Below are 10,310 nucleotides of genomic sequence, written 5' to 3'. Positions count from 1 at the left end.
GTCCCCCTCCCAATTGAGGACTCCGGGAATGAAGACTGCTGAGATCGCTGGAATGTGGCACTCCGCCCAAGCAAGGATGCGAGACACCTCCAACATCGCTGCCCAACTGTGAGTCCTCCTTGGTGGTTGATATATGCCACCATGGTGGTGTTGTCGGACTGCACCTGAACCGCCCTTCCGTGAAGAGCGGGGCCGGACGACTGCAGGGCCCTGTATACTGCCCGCAGCTCCAGAATGTTGATGGGGAGAAGAGCTTCTTCCGCAGACCAACGACCCTGAAGTGACAATGAGCCAGTCACTGCCCCCCAACCCCGGAGACTGGCATCCGTCATGAGTAGGACCCAGTCCGGGATCCAAAAGGGGCGCCCCTCGACCAGATGAGCTGTCTGAAGCCACCAAGCCAAAGACTGCCGAACGTCCGGGGACAACACCAGCATCTGAGAGCGGATCCGGTGAATCAGCCTCTGCAGGGGCCGGGAATGGAACTGGGCAAATTCCACCATGCCGAATGTCGACACCATGGACCCCAGAACTCTCATAGCCAAATGGACTGACAGGCGGGACTGCTCAGGCAACTGCGTATCCGCAGCTGCAGGGAGGAGACCTTCTCCGGAGTCAGGAAGATCCTTTGCTGATGAGAATCCAGCAGGGCTCCCAAATGAACCATCCATTGTGATGGAATCAGGGAGGACTTTCTCCAATTTATCAATCACCCGTGCGCTTGCAGGCAAGCGATCATCAGGTGGAGATGTTGAAGCAGTACCTCCGGGGAGCTTGCCAGCAACAGGAGGTCATCCAGATATGGCAGCAGCTGTACATTTTGGTTCCGAAGATGTGCGCCCATGACTGCCATAACCTTTGTGAATACCCTCGGTGCCGTGGAGAGGCCAAAGGGTAGCACCTGGAACTGTTATTGATGCTGAAGGATAGCGAACCTCAGATACCGCTGGTGCGAAGGTGCTATCGGAACATGGAGGTAGGCATCCTGGATATCCAGGGACAAATTGAGGATAGGGCAATGAGAACCATTGGGTTTCTGCACCAGAAGCAGAGTAGTACCCCATCCCTTGTTGTGACTGAGGAACGGGAACAATGACCCCTGCTTTCAGCAAGGACTCTATAGCCTCCTAAATCTGTAAAGCCTTGGTCTTGTCCTGAGAAGGACTCGTGCAGAAAAACTTTTGGGGCAGTCTGTGCCGAAAAGACAGGGCGTACCCCTGGGAGACCACTTCTCGAACCCAGGCATCCATGGTGGTATTGTGCCAGCACTGGGAAAATAGAAGAAGTCGGCCTCCCACTCTGGGGTCCCCCAGAGGGAGGCCCGTCCCATCAGGCAGAAGGCTTATCTTCCTGCTTGGAAGAAGGGCACCTGGCACTCTAAGCCTGCTTCTTTGGCTTAGATGCGGCCTTGGTCACCGACTGCCTCGGTAAGGACTGACCTTTGGTGTTGCCCTGAACCCGAAAGGACTGAAAGGCAGAGCTCCGTACCTTGGTAGGTGCAGAAGCCGAAGGGAGGAAGGCTGATTTAGACTTAGCTAGAGTATCCACTATTTTGTCCAAGTCTGGACCAAAAAGCAACTCTCCATTAAAAGGTAAGGCCTTCAGGCCCTTTTTGGAGTCTGCGTTAGCTCTCCAAGACCGCAGCCACAAGGACCGACGCGCCGACATAGCTGCAACCGACACCCTAGAGGTCAGCAGGCTTGCATCCAACGATGCTTCCCCAATGTAGGAAGCCGCATCCCTCATTTGTCCTATCAGCGCTCTCTGGATCTCCGGAGCATCATCCGGAAAGGTACCCTCCAAAGCGTTGGTCCAGCTCTCGATGGCCTTAGCCACCCAAGAGATGGTCATGGACGGGCCACCGTCCCCGAGAGAGAGAAGATAGACTTTAAACAAGTCTCCACTTTCCTGTCCATGGGATCTTTCAGGGAGGAGATCGACGGCAAAGGCAACGTAGTGCTTTTAATTAAGCGGGTGATATGAGAATCCACCGCAGACGGGGTTTCCCATTTCCTGCAAAGAGCCTCAGGAAAAGGATAGTTGGAAGCCAACCATTTCTGCAGTTGGAATCTCTTGCTGGGCAACTGCCAGGCCCCCGCCATATGATCCGTCAACTGGTCGGACAGGGGAAAAACAGTCGAAGCTACTTTGGCCTTTTTAAAATTAGGGTACTTCGACCTGGGAGCCGGCGCTTCCTCCTCTATATGAAGGATGGCCCGCACCGCCCTAACCAATGCCGGCACATTAATGGAGGACTTAGCCTCCACCTCCTGGGCCCCGGCATCCAAGTCAGAGTCTTCATGGAACTCTCCGTCATCCGAAGACACATCCGTGTCCGTGAACTGCACCGCCAGTGAAGCCAAAACGGGTCGCTTGGATGCCTTTGAGGGCAAATTACTGTGCAACATTGACTGAAAAGCCAATGATGAAGCCGCCAGGCTCTGAACAGAGCTGGAGAGGACATCCAACCAGGGAGGGGGTACCGCCTGAGGATACCCCTGAAAGGGTACCATCGACTGCTGCATCACCGTGGGAGATTGCACGTATACAGGCAATCCCGCAAAAGGACCCACAGTCTGAGACCCGGGAGGAGACTGCACCAGACGCGTAACACCGGGGTTATGGGGGATGGTAGGCTGGGGTAACGCCCTAGAAGGGACCACAGTCAGGACCGCAAGCCAGTCCGCGATCGATGCCAGCATTTGTGTAAACATCGGCCAAGGAGGATTCTGCGCCACCGGGGGTTTAGAGGGACCAGGTACCAGCTGGCACCGCCCGCACAGACCGTCCTGAGACAAATCCGCCCCATCAACCCCTGCCGAACAGCGTCAGCAGGAAAACAACACAGGAGCCACGGAGCGCACATTCTCCTCATCAGACATGACACAAAACTTGTGCAATAAAAGTGTATCACCGAAACGAGGTGTGGTGTATAACACCTGCGCACTCCCAAGTATGCAACACAAACCGCCCACAATATGGTACTGAGTAGCACACCACTGTATGTGACGGACCTCACAAATACGTAGATCTATATAAGTGAGGTACACAGAAAGAACACCCCCATGCACCTGCGGGCCGTAGGAGAAGGAAAGGGATAGGTATAAGCCGACAGTAAGTAGCAATAAGCACAGACAGGCAGCACTAGCAAAAGTCACATACCATGCAGGAAGTTATACTCACTGCACCTTCAGCTACAATCAACCTCCCAGATTCAGTGTCTGGGAGGGTTATAGCACTGCGAACACTGTCCTTTTCAGGGGGAGTGGTACGCAGGGGGACCGGTCCACTGGATACGGCCTGGGAGCTCTGCGTTGCTGCCTTGAGAAGATGGCAACCGGAGAGCTCTGATAAGGAGTGGCCGAGAGAGAGCACAGCCCAGCCCAGGCTGAGGGGAGAAGCCGCTAAAGCAGAGAAGGCTGCCTCCCCTGGCTAGTAATTAACCCGCAGGGATGCCGGTTCCCTTCCGGTACTTACACCCTGGTGGTCCAGCGGTCATGCGGGGTATTCCTGAAGAGGGGGAGCCCGCCGCCGCTACTAGTGCCGCTGGTCTGTCCCCAGAGACCGGTGGCTGAAGACTGCCTTTGTTCCCTCACGTGCAGCGCTTCGCGCTGCACATGGCTTACCTGGCCCTGCGCGTCCGGCAGCAGTCTGTGGGAGTTCCCGGAGCCACGCTAGTACTGACTCCGGGGTCCCGCTGTGATCCCCAGATCAGTACTGGCATTGCAGCGCCAGCGGGGCTGTTGGAGCGGCAGCGTGGACGTCCAGATGGACAGTCTGATGATGCCGCTCTTAAGAAGTAAAAATAAATAAATAAAATCTTCTTGTTAAAAATAAAAATAAAACTTAGGGGCTGCTTATGCAGCCCCTCTGCCCAGGGTGACCCGACTCCGGCCGGGCACCAACTAAAACTGAGGTGCCTGTGGCTTGGGGGTGGGGTATAGAGGAAGATGTACCCAAGTGCATCCTGGGAGCAGCAAAGCTTTAACTGTGTGGTGCCTGTGGATCCAGATCCAGCTGTACCCAAAGGTCAACCCTGTGGACCCTGAAGTAGAAACATAGGTTTCTAAATTGTGACTGAGATAAAAGGTTCAAATATTCAAAAAAGTCCATAAACTTCCATAGGCTGGAGATACAGAGCTTGTATGGGTAATACCTTGGTATTGCAGGCAGGAAGATCCCAATGAAAAAGACAGACTGAACTGGACCACAGGCCAAATGAAATACAAGGCTAACACACAAACAGACAAACAATGACCAGCACTCACTGCTGGTTGCAGACTGCCTATAAGGCTGGCAGACAGGTGTGACTCATGATGTAATAATCACACATTCACCAGAGAGCAGCACCTCAGGTCAGGACCAGAACATATCTGAAAGATCTGGTGACCCCTACTGGTGAAAATGCAAACAAAACAGAAAATACAAAACAGACAACACTGACAGTAGCCTGCTCTGCCTTTTTTAAATGTTAACTGAAACAGGCTTGTAGTGTGAAATGTCTCCCTTCCCTATACATGTTTTAAACTCACTAACATGTATTATCGTGTTACCATATAATAACTTTCTTAAATACAATGTAACTTAACTTCTAATAATAAAGACACAGACAACAGTGTTGGTGTTAAAACATTAAATTTTAGACTATAAGTTAATAATAATGGTGACGGCACAAAAAGAATGCACAGGACAATAACAACCAAACAACTCAAACAAACACACGCACAAGCCAAGCATTGGTGATCAACTCTCCTTTACCTACAACCACCCGTCCAGGTGGTATAGCCATTTCTCATCCAGAACAATTGGCTGTCACCTTACTCCACTTCAAGGACAGCGCACCCACTAACATAAACTAACTCCAAGTGCCATTTTTTTCCACTGAGGCCTAAACCAATGCGCCACCACCATAACTCAACCCTGTAACCAGAAACACCTCAACCAGCAGAAAAATTCCTCTCAGACAAAATAGCCAAACCCGCAGGACTAAAACGCATGCCATCTCCACAAAACAAATGTGCATTATGTAATTAAACACATGTTCCACTACATCACCACCATTCTCCAACATGTACCTCACCACTGCGGTATTGACCTTTCTCTTAGCCACATTCAACCACGCACCAGAACCATCATACCTCCAAACACTCCTATGGACAATTAAGGACCAGAATAAATTGCAGGAAGGCAGGGCTTCTGCTATCAAATGGATCTAATGATAATAGAGTGCGAATCCAATGCAGTGCGCTGGCCTAAATCATTCGCAACCAGATGCAGCACTTTATAATTCAGAAAGAAAGAACACAAACAAAGCAGCAAACCACAGATACACCATATCGACAAGACATGGAAACGTAACAAAGAAGGGGGAAGGGGGAGGAGAACAATTTAGCTAACAAGACTTGATTAAAAAAACATTAAAAAAACCCGGAGTAAACTAACAATCACGCCATTATATATCATTCAGAAGCCAATTGGGCCCCCGGGGGAAAATACAATATTCCTCATAGACTCCTGCAGTAGGTCGGCAAGTGGTTAGTCCTCCAGTGAGCTACATTGGAGCCAAAATAGGTAAACCCGGGCAAATATATAGTCGGAACGCAGCAAAACACCACCGACCAAAGGATTGGATATCCTTGATGGATAAGCCAGCAGAAGCCACAGATGTAGCAGTTCCTATTCTAAATGAGTGAGTACCGAACTCACTCAGCTTGAGCCCTGAAAATTCCAAACAACACTTCAAAACATGACAAAACTGGTATTTCATAACCAGGGAACCATCCTTGTACATTAACCATGCCCCATATAGTTCGTCATGCATCTGTTCAAAGGCACACCAGTGCCACGGGACACACTGTGGGAATGGGATATGGTTGAAGTAAAATCCAGCATCCTCTACCAGCCTGGCCCATCTTGCAGCACCCTATGAGACATAACTTTGCATATAGGTGTACAATTATGCCCGCAATAGTGAGTGGTGGGTCATCCCTCTTAAAGGGGACAACTAATTTGCAGACCCAAAATGCTCCAAGAAGCAACATGGCAAAACCTAATTGTAACAGCAAGCATTTAAAAGCTGGAAAAAAAAAACTGAAGGGACTGCACCTACCAAGTAAAGCAACATGGAAATATCAATGGGACGCTTGCAGTGAACCGCTGTAGGGGTCGACCTGGACCAACCCCTCCAGGCCCCCGAAATTATGAAGGACTTGGAGGGGTTGGGCCAGTCATATAACGCAGAGAAAAAATTATACGCTCACTAAAGTATGCCGTAACACAGCAAGCCAGCACCCCTGCAAATACAGAGTGCCAAAAAGCCAGCATGGTCTGTTGCAAGCTCTTACCTGCTGCAAGCTCTTACCTGCCTGAGCCACTGAGACTTGGAAATGACCCCATTCCAGCCATCCCACCTGATAACTGCGCAAAGTCCTGGGGGCAATAGCCCTCAAATCTAGTTCCCCCTTGCCGGCATGATGATCCGCCAAACATAAGGAAGACATGGGTCACTGGACAACATAGCCTGGGGTGCTAATTCCCTAAACTGACGCCAGTTGCATCGGCTATCGCATTTTGTACTCCAGGTACAAGCCGGGCAACAAAATGGACATTAAGCAGCAGGCAACGCAGCACATGTCTCGCTAGCAGACGAACAACCAGAAGAGAGGATGAACTCTGATGGTTAATCACATGCACTATGCCCAGGTTGTCGCACCAAAAGTGATGCTAGCATTCCTCCAGCAGTGAGTTCTAAAGCAACTACAATGGGGAACAGTGCAAGTAACAGCAACCCATCTGCAGCGCACTATGAACCATTGAGGTAAGCTCCAAAGCCAGTTGTGCCAGCAGCATCAGTAGAGTTGCAGCTGAGTGTCACTGCAAAATGGGACAGACCATTTAACTTACTCCGTTGAACTGGGCAAGAAACACATTACAAACACAAGTCATGCTTGATCTTGGCCGATAAGCAGACAAAATAATGAGGGCGAAGGACTCCAGCAAATAGACCCTTCTAATTTCTGGCAAAAGATCCTGCCCATGGGAACGACCCTGCAAAGTGGAAAAAGATCCAAGCATGGACTGCACCTGATGCAGGGTGAGTTTACCCATGCCTAACGCAATTACATCCAATCTGTCCTGGGGGAGACAACACCAACCCACCAAGGTATCGATCTCAATACCCAGGAAAGTGAGCCGCATCACTGGACCTTCCGTTTTTTCCACACGACAGGGACCACCAAAAAATTCAAACAATGACTGCATTGAAATAGAAGGTTACCACAGCAAGGGGAATTGGCTGGCCAATGCACAGGAAATCGTTGAGGTAGTGGGCCACCCTGGCCTCTCCTGTGCCAACAACAACACCAATGCAGGAATGTGCTGAAACGCTCAAAAAAGGCACACAATATGGAACAGCCCATAGGCAAGCATGTGTCTATGTAGAAACCATTCCACAGTCAAAAACCCATGAGTCTAAAAGAATCCAAGTATAGTGGCAACAGGCGGAATGCTGATTCAACATCTATCTTAGCCAACAAGGACCCAGGGCCAGATGCCTGAACCAGCTCCAAAGCTTGGTTGAAGGACTGATACTGCACACAACACAATTCCGAAGGAATAGTGTCATTGACCGAGGATCCCTGCTGGTAAGAAAGGAGCTGAATGAGCCTAAAGTTACCCAGTTCCTTCTTGGGGATGACGCCGATATATATAGGGGATGTCGCCTTATCTAGATCCACCACCGGCAGCTGGACGGCCGGGGGCGGAACCAGACTTGGCACGGAAGCAATCCTTTGCAGGGTGAGGCACCCCACTTCAAAGGAAAGCATGCCGGAATTTGCAACAGGCTCCTGCTGTGCAGCTGGAACCATTGAAGGCATAGCACCGTCCGGTGCTAAGCGAGGGGGGCTGCCAGGCAGTGGCGGGCTGGCCCGGGGGGCAGGGTGCCAACTGCCACCCGGGCCGGTACAATTTCAGTCCTCGGGGGCCGCCAACTGCCTGCAGCCGAGCACTGCATGAAAGCCTGGTGACTGGAGAAAGGCTGTTGCAGCTGCAGCCAGCTGCCTCACCAGCGGCCGTACAAGGCCCTGCCCACAGAAACACCGGCGGTACCGCCCTCCCGACCGCCAGTCCACCCACACCGAGCCGGAGCTTGCTAGTGAAGCCTTCCACTCTACACATCATATAGCGGTGCAGTGGAGTGGAAGGCTTCACTAGCAAGCCCTGGCTCTCACTGTGCCGCATAGCGCATTGGCGCCTCCGTATGATGACACCTAGGTGACGCCCCCACCAAAAACACAGGCAAGCATTAGCAGGAGCCCAGCCCCATTGGCTCCGTGGAGACTGCTCGACCACCTGGGTGACAGATTCTTCCTGACTCCAGTGGCAGCCCAGCTGATTAGAGTGTCATTTCCTGGTGGCTGCTGCTGCTACTGTTGATATGTAAGCACTTACATTAATTATATTTTTAAAGCATTATTATATTTTTGTGTGTGTGTGTGTGTATATATATATATACTGTGTATATATATATATATATATATATGTGTGTGTGTGTATATATATATATATACATATATATATATATATATACATATATACACTGTGTATATATATTAGGGGTGAGCGGGTTCGGATTTCTGAAATCCGAACCCCCCCGAGCCCCCCCGATCCGAGGCAGATCCGAATCAGGCTCGACTTTTCCCGCCTGACTCGGATCTGAAATCGAGGCAAAACGTCATCATCCCGCCTTCCGAGTCTCGCGGGTTTTGGATCCTATATAAGGTACCTGCGTCGGCGCCATTTTCTCACTTGGCTGTGGACAGTGAAGAGGGAGGGTGGGAGTTAGGGCTGTGTAGTGTAGTGTAGTGTAGTGCTGCTGTTGTCCACTACTTCAAAGTCCATAGGGGCTGGCTGTGTTGTGCTGTGCTGCTGTTGTTAATAGGGGCTGTGTCCACTACTTCAAAGTCCATAGGGGCTGGCTGGACTGTGTTGTGCAGTCAGTTCTCCATAGGGGCTGTGTCCACTCCAAAGTCCTGTGCAGTGTCCCAGTCCTAAAGGGGTGCTGTAGTGTTGTCCAGGGGGTGCTCTGTCCATCAGGGGTGCTCCCCCCAAGTGCTAAAAAAATAATATATTTTCTGTGTTTGTGAATTGTGTGCGCAGTAGCCGCACGTGCATCAACAAAGTAGTGCCAAGCGTGCGCCTGTGTCATAAGTAAAGGGCCGGCTGGCTTGACCGTTAAGGGTGCTGTAACCCCCAAAAGTACACTCCAGTCCAAACCAAAAAAAATATTATTTTCTGTGTTTGTGAATTGTGTGCGCAGTAGCCGCACGTGCATCAACAAAGTAGTGCCAAGCGAGCGCCTGTGTCATAAGTAAAGGGCCGGCTGGCTTGACCGTTAAGGGTGCTGTAACCCCCGAAAGTACACTCCAGTCCAAACCAAAAAAAAAATTATTTTCTGTGTTTGTGAATTGTGTGCGCAGTAGCCGCACGTGCATCAACAAAGTAGTGCCAAGCGTGCGCCTGTGTCATAAGTAAAGGGCCGGCTGGCTTGACCGTTAAGGGTGCTGTAACCCCCGAAAGTACACTCCAGTCCAAACCAAAAAAAAAATTATTTTCTGTGTTTGTGAATTGTGTGCGCAGTAGCCGCATGTGCATCAACAAAGTAGTGCCAAGCGTGCGCCTGTGTCATAAGTAAAGGGCCGGCTGGCTTGACCGTTAAAGGGTGCTGTAACCCCCAAAGTACACTCCAGTCCAAACCAAAAAAAAAATTATTTTCAGTGTTTGTGAATTGTGTGCGCAGTAGCCGCACGTGCATCAACAAAGTAGTGCCAAGCGTGCGCCTGTGTCATAAGTAAAGGGCCGGCTGGCTTGACCATTAAGGGTGCTGTAACCCCCAAAGTACACTCCAGTCCAAACCAAAAAAAAATTATTTTCTGTGTTTGTGAATTGTGTGCGCAGTAGCCGCACGTGCATCAACAAAGTAGTGCCAAGCGTGCGCCTGTGTCATAAGTAAAGGGCCAGCTGGCTTGACCGTTAAAGGGTGCTGTAACCCCCAAAGTACACTCCAGTCCAAACCAAAAAAAAAAATTATTTTCTGTGTTTGTGAATTGTGTGCGCAGTAGCCGCATGTGCATCAACAAAGTAGTGCCAAGCGTGCGCCTGTGTCATAAGTAAAGGGCCGGCTGGCTTGACCATTAAGGGTGCTGTAACCCCCAAAGTACACTCCAGTCCAAACCAAAAAAAAAATTATTTTCTGTGTTTGTGAATTGTGTGCGCAGTAGCCGCACGTGCATCAACAAAGTAGTGCCAAG

This window comes from Taudactylus pleione, unplaced genomic scaffold (assembly GCF_031769625.1).
Source record: "Taudactylus pleione unplaced genomic scaffold, aTauple2 ptg001058l, whole genome shotgun sequence".
Lineage (NCBI taxonomy): Eukaryota > Metazoa > Chordata > Amphibia > Anura > Myobatrachidae > Taudactylus > Taudactylus pleione.
The sequence above is the reverse complement of the archived record's forward strand: the minus strand, read 5'-3'. Positions refer to the sequence as shown.